This window comes from Psammomys obesus, unplaced genomic scaffold (assembly GCF_907164565.1).
Source record: "Psammomys obesus unplaced genomic scaffold, mPsaObe1.curated_primary_1811, whole genome shotgun sequence".
NCBI lineage: Eukaryota > Metazoa > Chordata > Mammalia > Rodentia > Muridae > Psammomys > Psammomys obesus.
Genome location: NW_026596034.1, coordinates 16,177,754 through 16,192,279, shown reverse-complemented (window position 1 = coordinate 16,192,279; position 14,526 = coordinate 16,177,754).

Genomic DNA, 14,526 nt, shown 5'->3' with positions numbered 1-14,526 from the left:
GGAAGAGAGAGAGAGAGAGAGAGAGAGAGAGAGAAAGAAAGAAAGAAAGAAAGAAAGAAAGAAAGAAAGAAAGAAAGAAAGAAAGAAAGGCCATGTCTGTCATAGCAATATGTCATGATCCTGGCACATTTTTTTTTCATCTTAGAGTTTTTACTGCTGTGTTTTGTCACAACGAAAAAGAAGCAAGTTGGGGAGGAAAGGGTTTATTTATCCAGTAATAGACAAACCTGGAGAGACGTCAGGGTAGGAACTCAAACAAGCCAGGAACCTGGAGGGAGGAGTGAGTATAGAGACCATGGAGGAGTGCTGCTTAGTGGCTTGCACATCACCGATTTCTCTGCCTGCATCCTTATAGCAATACAGGACCACCAGCCCAGTTGTTCTCTCACATTAATCACAATTAAGAAAATGTTCTACTGGATTGCTTAAAGCCTAAGATGTAGGCATTTTCTCAATTGAGGTTCCCTTCTTGCAGATGACTCCAGCTTGTGTCAATTCGGCATAAAACTATCCAGCACAAAATTCAAAATACTCAAGATTAACGTTTTACACCAATTTGAAGGGCTTGACAAAAGGCTGGATTGGTATGCTCACCTGCAAAAATGTCTTAGAAAATGTAGAAGCAGAAGGGTGAGGTCATAGACTTACCATTTCTAATACATGCTTGTTGACCTATAGATACAGCCAGATGCTCGCTAGTCTTAAGTAAATAATTACATTATAGGAGGTGAGTCAAGGGTCTAATATTAAAATTCAGGACCATTTCTAAACCTGATGAAAAAGTGAAAAGGCATAAAATAAGAGGTGGATTTGAGAGGTCTCAGGTTCTGCAAACCCATGAGTCCAGTTTAAGAGGAGGGCATTGTGGGAAAGATGTGCCAGATAAATAAGACTTTATGTCGGCATTATTAGATTAGCAATTATTCTTATTTTTAGATGGCAAATTAGAAATAAGCTAATACATTACAAGAATGTGTTTGAATATGTCAACAAGCATATGGTAGAGCCAGGCAGAAGTTCAAAGCAAGCCAAAAAGCCAATGACTAAAAAGAAGACAAAAAAAAAAAAAAATCAAGCAAAGGGACTGACTGGCATTGATGCTGACCATGGAAACTTGAGGGTCACTTGGAGACAGAAGACCAGCACGTGCAAGGACATGTCTGTATTTTGTTCTTACCTGTGAGTGTACTGAAGACATATGTGGCATCTCCTTTGTGTGGAGTGGGCAGCCGCAGCGACTGCTGGAAATGGTATTCATGAGCTTCTCTGCATCTCTCTGACAGAGGCAGCAGCTGAGCTCACACAGAGCATTGGCCTCACTTTTATAGCTCCTGCGGAAAAGCCATCCCAGGCTGTTCTGCTCTGTGACAGAAACCATTATCTTTGTGTCTCCCTCTCAGTGCCTGTGTCAGGAAGGGTTTTCTGGGCCACCCCTCTTTCTTAAGTTTCTTGGCTGTACTGAAAAATGAGAGAAAACAGGCTTGACTGATGTTTGCGGAGTTCGGAAAGGAAGATTGCTTTGCAATTTATTTCCTGGGGTCTGGCTTCCAGAAAGATTGCCAAACCTCGTGGTGCCCATTTTCAGGAACTTATTCAGTGTGAGAAGTCACAGAGTGTCCAAAATGCGGAGGAAATTGGTGATACTACTCAGAAATCAGAGAATGCAGAGGGGCAGTGATCTTGAAATAATACCTTGCACACAATGCCTAAAGTTTACATCAGACATTTCTCAAATGATATCCGAACAGCCCACTTTTCCCTTCTCCCCTGAAGAAAATGAAAAATGCAAGAAAAGCCTAAGGAGAGATTCACTTCACCAGTGGAGCCACCAGCAACAGTTTACTCAAATGGAGGCTACGTGAATGCTAAGTGTCTCAGATGTGCTTGGAATGGGAACAATTACTGCAAGAATATTTTACATAACAATCGATGCTTTAGACTTTTAATGTCCGCCTCACACACCAAATTCATTTCTGCTTTTTCTTGTTGTTTCCTTCTTTATTGTCAATCTCGCTGCTTCATGGAGCAACTGACAGCATCGTGAGGGTGACAGCAAGTGATAGGTAAACAAATATGTCCGGTCTTGCAATGGTGCCGATTTACAGGAAGACTGGTGTGCAGAGTCTTAGGGAAAGACTTTTTCTGTGTCTTCATATAAAACTATTATCTCTCTCCTTCTCCTTTCTTGAGGTTTCTGTAGGTATTTAATACCATAAGTATGAATATTAGAGTAGATACTCATTTTCTCTAATTTTACCTTTGTAAAATTGGAGAAAAAGTCACCAATCAAGAGAAGCTTTGAGAAGCTATTAATATGTCTAAGGCTCAGTGGTATCCGAAGGAAAAAAAATAAGATAAAGGCACTACTGTGGGACAGCGAAACATTTTAAGATTCTTAAAACTGAGAATCAATTGTTATCTCTAATCTCAACTTAGCATGATTATTAAAAAGCTAATTGTTGCGTTCAGAGCTAAAAAGTTGTCATCTAAAATCACTAACAACACTGAATCAATTGAAAATAGTGACATACAATTTGGTAATAGCTTCAGAATTCATGTTTAAAGCATTTTTAAAGTTTAATTGCTCAGCAGGGTCATAAATTCAGGGATTCCCACAACCGAACTTGAGATTCTATAATTCACTAGCATAACAGGAACTCTGAAAACTTCTCTACTCAGGTTAGCCATTTCATAATTAACGATTCTAGTGCACGTCCAAAGGTAGAAATACATAGGATAGTGTCCTACTCTGGGCTACTGCAATAAATAACAATATGCCCTGGTGGCTTTAAGTAACTGATAAATTTTTCAAAGTTCTAGAGACTGAGACATCCAAGTTCAAGATGCTGGCACCTGTAGCGATGTTGAGAAAATGGTTCCTGTTTTGTAGTCATATTTTTTTCTGTGTACTTTCATGTGGTAGAAAAGAAGATTTAGCCAGTTCTCCAGGCATTTCTCCTGAAGGAATGATCCCCAAATACAGCTGAAAAAAGGCCCAGCTTCAAATATGATCACATGAAGATTATGGTTTTAGTATATGAATATTGAGTCATACTACTGCTTTTATAATTCTTCCCATCTAAAATATACCTGTAGACATAGTCCACTGAAAGCTGAGGCAAAAGGAATTCTGTGAGTTCTAGGCCTGCCTGGGAAACATAATAAAACTCCCTTAAAATAGGCAAAAAAAAAAAAAAAAAAAAAAAAAAAGGAAACAGCCCAGGTGCCCCTCAACTGAAGAATGGATGCAGAAATTGTAGTACATCTACACAATGGAGTGTTACTCAGCAATGAAAAATAAGGAAATCATGAAATTTGCAGGTAAATGGTGGGACCTGGAAAGAATCATCCTGAGTGAGATATCCCAGGAGCAGAAAGACACACACTGTATATATTCACTCATATAGACATATAATATAGGATAAGCCTACTAAAATCTGTACATCTAAAGAAACTAATCAAGAGAGAGGACTCTGACTAAAATGCTCAATCCCCATCCTGAAAGGCAAAGAAGAAGGACATCAGAAGAAGAAGAGAACAAGAGACAAGTTAGAAAATTGCCACAGAGGGCCTCTGAAAGGCTCTGCCCTGCAGACTATCAAAGCAGACCCTGGGACTTATGGCCAACTGTTGGGCAGAGTGCATGGACTCTTATGAAAGAAGTGGGAAATAGTAAGATCTGTAGAGGACAGGAGCTCCACAAGGAGAGCAACAGAACCAGAAAATTTGAACACAGGGGTCTCCCCAGAGACTCATACTCCAACCAAGTACCATGCATGAAAATAACCTAGAACCCCTGCACAGATGTAGCCCATAGCAGTTTAGTGTCCAAGTGGATTACATAGTAATGGGAAGAGGGACTGCCTCTGACATAATCTGATTGGTCTGTTCTTTGATCACCTCCCCCTGAGGGGGGAGCATCCTTACCAGGCCACAGAAGATGACAATGCAGCCACTCCTGATGAGATCTGATAGACTAAGATCAGAAGGAAGGAGAGGAGGACCTCCTCTATCAGTGGACTTGGAGAGGGACATGAGTGAAGGAAGGAGTGGGAGGGTGGGATAGAGAGGGGAGGGGTGAGGGGCTTAGGGGAAATACAAAGTGAATAAAGGGCAATTAATAAAAATAAAAATTAAAAAACAAAAAAAAAAGAAAAGAAAAAATCTGAAATAAAAATAATCTGATTGGCCTGCTCTTTGATCACCTGCCCCTGAGGGGAGAGCAGCCTTACCAGGCCACAGAAGATGACAATGCAACCACTCCTGAGGTGATCTGATAGACTAAGATCAGAAGGAAGGAGAAGAGGACCTCCCCTATCAGTGGACTTGGGGAGGGGCATGCATGAGGAAGGGAGAGGGAGGGTAAGATCGGGAGGGGAGGAGGGAGGGGCTTATGGGGGAATACAAAATGAATAAAGTGTAATTAATAGTAAAAAAATAAAAATAAATCTATAAATGTCAAAAAAAATGTCTGGTAATTTTTTTCCCTTTTGGAGACTTGCAATAACAACCAAATGGCACAAGCTTAAGGTCATCAGGTGACACAGCTTAAGAGCCCAGCTCCATAAAATGACCCCTCAGGTCAGAGGCCATTGCCAAATCCTAGACCTCCAGTACCTGTGACTTGACTTGCTTTCTTTCCCTCCCTCCTGATATAATTCTTTAAAATGTACTTGAGTTATATTAACTCACTCATCAGAGGATTCAGGTAGATTGCACAGTAAAAGAACCTAAAACACCACTGAGCACTGGAGCTTCTGAAACCATAGAGTTGGGCTGTGTTAATGACGTGGTAGATTTATCATTTTGTAGACTCTGTGAAGCCTTTTATTCAGGACTGTGATGTGTTCCACTGTATAGTGATGATTGATTATATGATGACTTATAAGTGCTTATTTTATTCTTCAACTTGACTTCCCTTGTAGAAGTTAAAAAATGTGATAGAACAAAAATATTCAAACTTGTAATCATAAGTGGGTTTGTTTTGTTTTGTTCTATTTTTTTGTTTGTTTGTTGCAACCAGTGAGTAAGTGAGAGCTTTGAAGCCATATAGGAGTCTTACCTTGTCATCACCAACACAGATATATCGCTAAGGGATACACTGTGAAAAAAGAGTGTCATTTCTTCCTTGTGTTCAAGTTTCCAAATACCTTTTGCAAAATTCAGAAGCCAAGACTAAATGCTTTAATCAAGAGTACTGTTGTCACTTCAACCTTTCAGGAAAATATGAGAACATGGGAAACTCTTCTAAGGACTGGATGTGAACATTGCCTACTTATGATGTAGTATCTCATTGAATCACAAGGAAAGAGTTATACACTTTCCATATTTCAGAGGTTACGGATGAAAAGGATCCTGAGTATATATGCACAGATCTTGAGTATATGTTCTCACTAGACTCTGAGTGTTCCACCATCCAGACTTCTCAGTACTTTTGCCATTCAGGAAGTTCTCTGAGCCTCTTTCAGAATCCTTATCTGGAACATCATTACATTGTTTTAATTGATTAAATTGTTGGCCAGATGATTGCACTCAATCTCCAATACTGCATACACAGGGTTAAAGATTTGTGTGAAATTGAAATTTCCAGTCTTTTAATCAGTGATTTGATCGTTATATAAAAAATCCTGATCCTAAAACTATCTGAGTGTCATGTCAACAATTCGTTTGTATGACGACAAAGACGTTTCTACCACAAAAGAAATTCAAAGGGTGTTTGAAGCTTTCTAATAGCAACATGCAAACACAGGAACAATTCCAGAAGGTATTTTGTGGTAGACTAGCATAACATATATTTAGGATAAATATTTCTTTCTCATTAAGAAGAACCAAGGAAGAAGACAGGGGCCTCTGAAAGACTAGGGTCCAGCAGAGTATTAAAGCAGATGATGAGACTCAGAGCCAAACTTTGGGTAGAATGTAGGGAATCTTATAAAAGAACAGGGAGATTGAAGATCTGGAAGGGTCTGGAGCTCCACAAGGAGAACAACAGAACCAGGAAATCTGGGCCTAGGGGTCTTTTCTGAGACTGATACTCCAACCAAGGACCATTCTTGGAGATAACCTAGAACCCATGCACAGATGTGACCTGTGGCAGCTCAGTCTCCAAATGGGCTACCTAATAAGGGGCACAGGGGCTGTCTCTGACATGAACTCAGTGGCTGGCTCTTTGGTCACTTCCCCCTGAGGGTGGAGCAGCTTTACCAGGCCACAGAACTATGAAAGATAGTACTGATGAGACCTGATAGGCTAGGGTCAGATGGAAGGGGAGGAGGTCATCCACTATCAGTGGACTGGGAAAGGGGCATGGGAGAAGATGAGGGAAGGAGGGAGAGAGGGTGAGATTGGGAAGGAACAAAGATGCAGCTAGAGCTGGGATACAAAGTGAATAAATTGTAACGAATAGAAAATTATATTAAAAACAGAAGAACCACTTCATAAAGTCAACATTGTAAATGTATGTATCTATTATGTATCTATCTATCTTTTATATCTATCATGTATCTATCTATGTATCTATCTATCTTTATGTCTATCACCTATCTGTCATCATCTATCCATAACCTATCAATCACCTATCAATCATCCATCTACCTTTCATCTGTCATTTATCTATACCTTAATAAACCAAGTTTCTTTTTTCTGAGGAATCTAACATCTAGAATAGTTGTGACTATATTGGAGTTTCTATTAGCATATTGCTGTATAGATGAGGAGACAAATGAAAGAAATAAGTGGTTTGTGTAAATTCACCTCGCTAGTGGCCATGTTGGAATTTATTGTCTGAAACCAAGAGGTCTGTGTTTTGTTTATATAGATTCACAAGAACCTTCAACAAAGAATCATTATGGTTTTTACAAGGTGAAGATCACATTTTTTGGGGTATATATATCAAAATAATTACATATCAAGTTCTTATCTTATCAGTCTACATTGAGTTGGCAGTATGTTTCATCTTAAATATGAAGACATTTAAAATAGAGAGGCAGTAGATTTAATAATGAAATATATATTATGTCTGGCAACATTTTTTTGATTCTAAAATGATGTTTTCCATGAAAATTACTAAGACTACAGTCAACAACTTCTTTTCTCCTCTTGGACACAGATTATCTAGCCCTTTCTCTCCTGATCATCCAACTGTTTTTAAAAACTACAATGGCCTTCCACTCATGTCCAGCGCCATGGCTCAGGTCATACAAGCTGGTCATTTAACTTGTTGGTCAAGAGCAACAGAGTCACACTCTGATTAACAAAAACTTGAAAAGTCAGTTTTCTCTGTATTTTATTGAAACTTTAACTTTAAAAAATGTATATACTATACATCCCACCAACAAACAAACAAATAAAAAGTGTGAAGCTGCACAGCTTCAGGGTGGCTCATCCTACTGAATAAATTCTCAATCTTTCTTTCTTTTGTATTTTATTTTATTTTATTTATTTTTGTATCATGACCACAACTTCTCCTCTCTCCTTTCCTTCCAGTTCTTCCGTCCCTTCCCCTCCAGCATGAACTCCTTCTATCTTTCTCTTCAACCAGCCAAGGCATATCAAGTTGCCATAAAGACTAAGAACATCCTCTTCTATTGAGTCTAGACAAGTCAGCCCAGTAAGGGATAAAGGTCCCAAAGGCAAGTTTCAGAGTCAGAGACACCTCCTGTTCCTGCTCAAGCTCCTGCTCCCACTGTTAGGAGTCCTCCATGAAAACAATGCTACACAACTGGAACAGATATTCAGAAGGCTGAGGTCAGGCCCATGCAAGCTTCCTGGTTGGCAGTTCCTTCTCTGTGAGGCCCTATGGGCCCATGTTAATTGATTCTGTGGGTTTTCTTGTACTGTCTTTGACTTGTCTAACTACTACAATCCTTCCTCTCCATCTCTCTTCCATGGGATTCCACATGTTCTGTCTAATGTTTGACTGTGGGTGTCTGCAACTGATGACAATTCACCAATCTATGAGAAAAGCAGAATATCATTAGAAATCATTTCATTGACCTTTTTTTTTTTTTTCTTTTCATTCTTGTTTGGTTCTATCATGGTTCTCTGGGAAACCCAGCCACTAGTTTCTGGCCCTCCATGCAGTGTCAGGGCAGGTTCCTTCTCATGGCTTCGGTCTCAAGATGGACCAGTCATTGGCTTGGTCACTCCCACAACTTCTGTACCATCTTTACTGAAGCACATCTTGTAAGAAAGACAATCTGTAGGCTAAAGTTTTTGTGGCTGGGTTGGTGGGCTGGTATTCCAATCCCTCGACTAGAAGTTTCACTGGTTAGAGGAAACGGTCAGTTCAGGCTCCATTATCCCCCATTGCTAAGAAGCTCTGCTGGGGTCACCCTCTTCTATTCCTGAGAGATTCCATTCCCCTTGTTTCTAGCTCATCCCAGAAATTCACCCCCAAATCCAGCTGTCTCTCTCAATACTCTCTCCCTCTTTCTTCCCCCAACCTGATCCCTCTGGTTCCCATCCCGATTCCCTCTCCACTTCAGTCCTCTCCCCCATCCACTCACAATGTCCATTTTATTTTCCCTTCTCAGTGAGATTAACAAGTTCCATTCTGAGCTATGGAGTGATGTAGCTTCATTGAGTATGGATTGTAGCATGGTTATTCTGTACTTAACAGCGAATATCCACTTAAAAGTGAGCACACTCCATGTTTGTTTCTCTGAGTCTAACTTCTATCACCCAGGATGGTCTTTTCTAGGTCCATCTAAGTGCCTGCAATTTTTAAGATGTCGTTGATTTTAGCATCTGAATACTCCAGTGTGTAAATGTACCACATTTCCTTCATCCATTCTTAGGTTTAAGGACATCTCAATTGTTTCCATTTTTTTTTTTTTTTTGGCTATTCTGAATAAAGTTGCTATGTACATAGTTCAGCAAATGCTGAACATTTCTTTATATGTTCTTCAGCCATTAGAGAATCCTCTGTTGAGAGTCCTTGTTTATTTTTGTACACCATTTTAAATTGAATTATTTAGTTTGCTGATGTCTAGAGATTCTTGAGTTGAGTTGATTATATATTTTGAATATCAACCCTTTGTCATATGTGGGGTTGAAAAAGATCTTTTCCCTTTCTATAGGCTACCATTTTGTTCTTTTGATGGTTCTTTTGCCTTACAGATGCTTCCTGAGGTCTTATTTACTAATTGTCGATCTTGGTGCCTGCACAATTGGTGTTCTGCTCAGGAAATTTTTCCTGTGCCATTGAGTAAATTAACACTGAATTATTTCAGTATTATTTATCCAAGGTTTAGTCTTTTGTAAACCAACTTGAAAGAGGAGTGAAAATATTATCAATATTAGAAATACTTATGCCATGTTCAACATCAAAAGCGCAAACTGTGAAAATATTTAAATGAAGGTGACATCAATATACATATTATTTCTTTGGGTAAACAATACCAAATTGAAGCACATCTGATATTTTACCACACACATCATGTGCTTGCCTTAAAAATATATATAATTTTTAGGTATCCAATATTTCTCCTTTAGATATTTCCAAGTTGTTGGTTACACGGCAGTAAATATTTAATAAGAAATCTTTTTTTAATGGGGAAATCAGATGCTTCCACATAGATATTGTATCTGGAGAACATTCTTACAGTAATACATTTCCCTGTAATTTAAATGCAGACTTTAAAATCCATATTGGAGTTCCATTAACCTGCCAATTAATACAATAATTAGCTCATTACCTTAATGGTATTATAATTATCTGTTAGCAATAATTGCATTTTAATTCTTCCAAAGTCAAAGTCTAATGGTTTTATTTATGCTTCCCATAAGTAATTTTCTTACTATGTCCTTTCCCCTCTGCAGGTTATAAGTGCAAAACAGAGAATCTCTGTGATGTATTGTCTAATCTCTATCCCACCTTGATAGTTTTTTAGAACTAGGTTGCCTTTAATAAGAAAGTACAGGAGAAGGTGAAAAAGGCAACTACAGGGTAGTATTTCACCTTACTGTGTCTTCTTTCTGAACTGGGCTGAAATTCACACTTTACATAGGGGGGAGTCAGCTTCTAGGGTACCACTGTATCCAGGCAGGTTAATCAGCAATGCCATGAAATGAATGTGAGAGGTTAATAGGTTTCTGTTAGCTCTGTGAAAGCATCTCTCACCTGCCTTTCTGATATTTAAAGCCTTGAAAACACAACACTGGAGGATCCAGACAATCCTGATAAGATTTGATAGTCTAGAGTCAGATATTAGGGGAGGAGGATTTCCACTAACAGTGGACTAGGGGAGGGGTATACAGGGAAAGAGGGAGTGATGATGGGAGCAGGAGGAGATGAGAGAGGGGGCTACAGCCAGGGTAAAAAGTGAATACATTGTAATGAATAATAACAATATTTTTCATTTTTTTCAACTGTTATACATTTTTTTTTTAATTCATGAGACTAAAACTCAGGAAAGGAAACCCAACACAGTTTGCTATTTTTTTAAAAAAAATATCTATTTTATTTTATTTGTTTGCTTATTTTTTTAATTTTTTTTCTGGTCACAATGTTTATTTTTTCCATTTTTTTAACTTCTATTAATTACACTTTATTCATTTTGGTTCCCCCCCATAATCCCCTCCTTCTTCCCCTCCCGGTCTCACCCTTGCCCCCATTCTGCATGCATGCTCCTCCCCAAGTCCACTGATAGTAGAGGTCTTCCTCTCCTTCTTTTTGATCTTAGTCTATCAGTTCTCATCAGAAGAGGCTGCATTGTCAGGGTTATAGGTTATCTCCACGAATAGTCCTTGGTTGGAGTATGAGTCTCTGGGAAGTTCCCTGTGTTCAAATTTTCTTGTTCTGTTGCTCTCCTTGTGGAGTTCCTGTCCTCTCCAGCTCTTACTATTACCCACTTCTTACATAAAATTCCATTCACTCTGCCCAACAGTTGGCCATCAGGCTCAGCATCTGCTTTCACAGTCTGCAGGGCACAGGCTTTCAGAGGCCCTCTGTGGCAGGTTCCTAGGTTGTTTCCTGTTTTCTTTTTCTTCTCATGTCCATCCTCTTTCCTTTTCAGGATGGGGATTGAGCATTTTTAGTTAGGGTCCTCTCTTTTGCTTAGTTTGTTTAGATGTACAGATATTAGTGGGTTTATTCTATGTTGTATGTTTATAGGAGTGAGTATATACCGTCTGTGTCTTTTTGCTTCTGGAACAACTCACTCAGGATGATCCTTTCCAGGTCCAACCATTTACCTGCAAATTTCATGATTTCCTTATTTTTCATTGCTGAGTAATACTCCATTGTATAGATGTACCACAGTTTCTGCATACATTCTTCAGTTGAGGGGAAGCTGTGCTGTTTCCAGCTTCTGGCTATAACAAATAAAGGTGCTACAAACATGGTTGAACAAATGTCTTTTTTGTGTACTTGAGCCTCTTTTGGGTATATGCCTAGGGGTGGTATGGCTGGATCTTGAGGAAGCGCTATTCCTAGTTGTCTGAAAAGCACCAGATTGATTTCCAGAGTGGTTGTACAAGTTTACATTCCCACCAGCAGTGGAGAAGGGTTCCCCTTTCTCCACAACCTCTCCAGCATGTGTTGTCACTTGAGTTTTTGATCTTGGCTATTCTCATGGGTGTAAGGTGAAATCTCAGGGTTGTTTTGATTTGCATTTCCCTAATGGCTAATGAGGTTGAGCATTTCTTTAAGTGCTTCTCTGCCATTCGATATTCCTCTACAGAGAATTCTCTGTTTAGCTCTGTTCTCCATTTTTTAAGTGGAATACTTGGTTTGCTGCTTTTCAGCTTCTTTAGTTCTTTATATATACTGGATATGAGTCCTCTGTCAGATAAAGGGTTGGTGAAGATTCTTTTCCAATCTGTAGGCAGTCGCTTTGTTTTGATGACAGTGTCCTTTGCTTTACAGAAGCTTTTCAGTCTCATGAGGTCCCATTTATTGATTGTTGCTCTTAGAGCCTGTGCTGTTGGTGTTCTGTTCAGGAAGTTGTCTCCTGTACCAATGAGTTCTAGGGTATTCCCCACTTTTTTTTCTAGCCGATTTAATGTGTCTGGTTTTATGTTGAGGTCTTTGATCCACTTGGACTTCAGTTTTGTGCAGGGTGATAAGTATGTATCTATTTTCATTTTTCTACATGTAGACATCCAGTTGGACCAGCACCATTTCTTGAAGATGCTATCTTTTTTCCATTGTATGGTTTTAGCATCTTTGTCAAAAATCAGGTGTCCGTAAGTGTGTGGGTTTATTTCTGGGTCTTCTGTTCCGTTCCATTGATCCACTATTCTGTTTCTATGCCAGTACCATGCAGTTTTTATAACTGTTGCTCTATAGTACAGCTTGAGATCAGGGATGGAGATACCTCCAGAAGATCTTTTATTGTAGAGGATTGTTTTAGCAATTCTCGGTTTCTTGTTATTCCATACAAAGTTGAGAATTTTTCTTTCCAGGTCTGTAAAGAATTGTGTTGGCAATTTGATGGGAATTGCATTAAACCTGTAGATTGCTTCTGATAAGATGGCCATTTTTACTATGTTAATCCTGCCAAGCCATGAACATGGGAGATCTTTCCATCTTCTCCTATCTTCTAATTCTTTCTTCAGAGACTTGAAATTTTTTTCATACAAGTCTTTGACTTGCTTGGTTAGGGTTACACCAAGGTACTTTATGTTATTTGTGGCTATTGTGAAGGGCTTTGTTTCTCTAATTTCTTTCTCAGCCCTTTTGTCTTTTGTATACAGGAGCGCTACTGATTTTTTTTGAATTAATTTTGTATCTGGCCACGTTGATGAAGGTGTTTATCAGCCGTAGGAGTTCCCTGGTAGAGTTTTTGGGATCACTCATGTATACCATCATATCATCTGCAAATAGTGATAATTTGACTTTTTCTTTTCCAATCTATATCCTCTTGATCTCCTTCAACTGTCCTATTGCTCTAGCAAGGACCTCCAGCATTATGTTGTAGCGATATGGAGAGAGTGGGCAGCCTTGCCTTGTCCCTGATTTCACTGTGATTGCTTTAAGTTTCTCTTCGTTTAGTTTGATGTTGGCTATAGGCTTGCTGTATATAGCCTTTACTATGTTTAGATATGTGCCTTGTATCCCTGATCTCTCCAATACTTTAAACATGAATGGATGTTGGATTTTGTCAAATGCCTTTTCAGCATCTAGGGAGATTTTCATGTTTTTTTTTTTTCTTTCAGTTTGTTAATATGGTGGATCACATTGATGGATTTCCATATATTGAACCACCCCTGCATACCTGGGATGAAGCCTACTTGGTCATAGTGGATAATGTCTTTGATGTGTTCTTGGATTCAGTTTGCAAGTATTTTGTTAAGTATTTTTGCATCAATGTTCATAAGGGAGATTGGCCTGACATTCTCTTTCTTTGTTGAGTCTTTGTGAGGTTTAGGTACCAAGGTGACTGTGGCTTCATAGAATGAGTTTGGTAAAGTTCCTTCTGTTTCTATGTTGTGGAATAGTTTGAAGATAATTGGTGTTAGCACTTCTTTGAAGCTCTGGTAGAATTCTGCGCTGATGCCATCTGGTCCTGGGCTTTTTTTGGATGGGAGACTTTTCATGACTGCTTCTATTTCTTTGGGGGATATAGGACTATTTAGTTGATTTACCTGGTCCTGATTCAGCTTTGGTAAGTCAAATCGATCAAGAAAATTGTCCATTTCATTTAGATTTTCAAATTTTGTGGCATATAGACTTTTCAAGTAAGTCCTAATGATTGTTTGAATTTCCTCAGTGTCTGTAGTTATGTCCCCCTTTTTATTTTCTGATTTTGTTGATTTGGGTGGTGTCTCTCTGCCTTTTAGTTAGCTTGGCTAAGGGTTTGTCGATCTTGTTGATTTTCTCAAAGAACCAGCTCTTGGTTTCATTGATTCTTTGAATTGTTTTATTTGTTTCTAATTGATTGATTTCAGCCCTAAGTTTCATTATTTCCAGCCATCTACTCCTGTTTGGTGTATCTGCTTCTTCTTTTTCTAGGGTTTTTAAGTGGGCCATTAAGTTGCTTGAATGAGCTGTCTCAAATTTCTTCTTGAAGGCACTTAGTGCTATGAACTTTCCTCTTAGCACTGCTTTCATTGTGTCCCACAAGTTTGGGTATGTTGTGTCTTCATTTTCATTGAGTTCTAGGAAGACTTTAATTTCTTTCTTTATTTCTTCCCTGACTCAGTTGTCATTTAGTTACAAGTTGTTCAGTTTCTATGTGTGTGTAGGCTTTTTGCTATTTCTGTTGTTGTTGAAGTCCAGCTTTATTGCATGGTGATCAGACAAGATACAAGGGATTATGTCAATCTTCTTGTATCTGTTGAGGCTTGCTGTGTGACCAACTATATGGTCTATTTTGAAGAAGCACCATGAGGTGCTGAGAAGAAGGTAAATTCTTTTGTTTTTGGGTGTAAAGTTTTGCAAATGTCTCTGAGGTCCATTTGATTCATGACCTCTGTCAGAGACATTGTTTCTTTGTTTAATTTCTGTTTTGTTGACCTGTCCTTTGTTGAGAGTGGGGTGTTGAAGTCTCCCACTATTAATGTGTGGGGATCTATATGTGG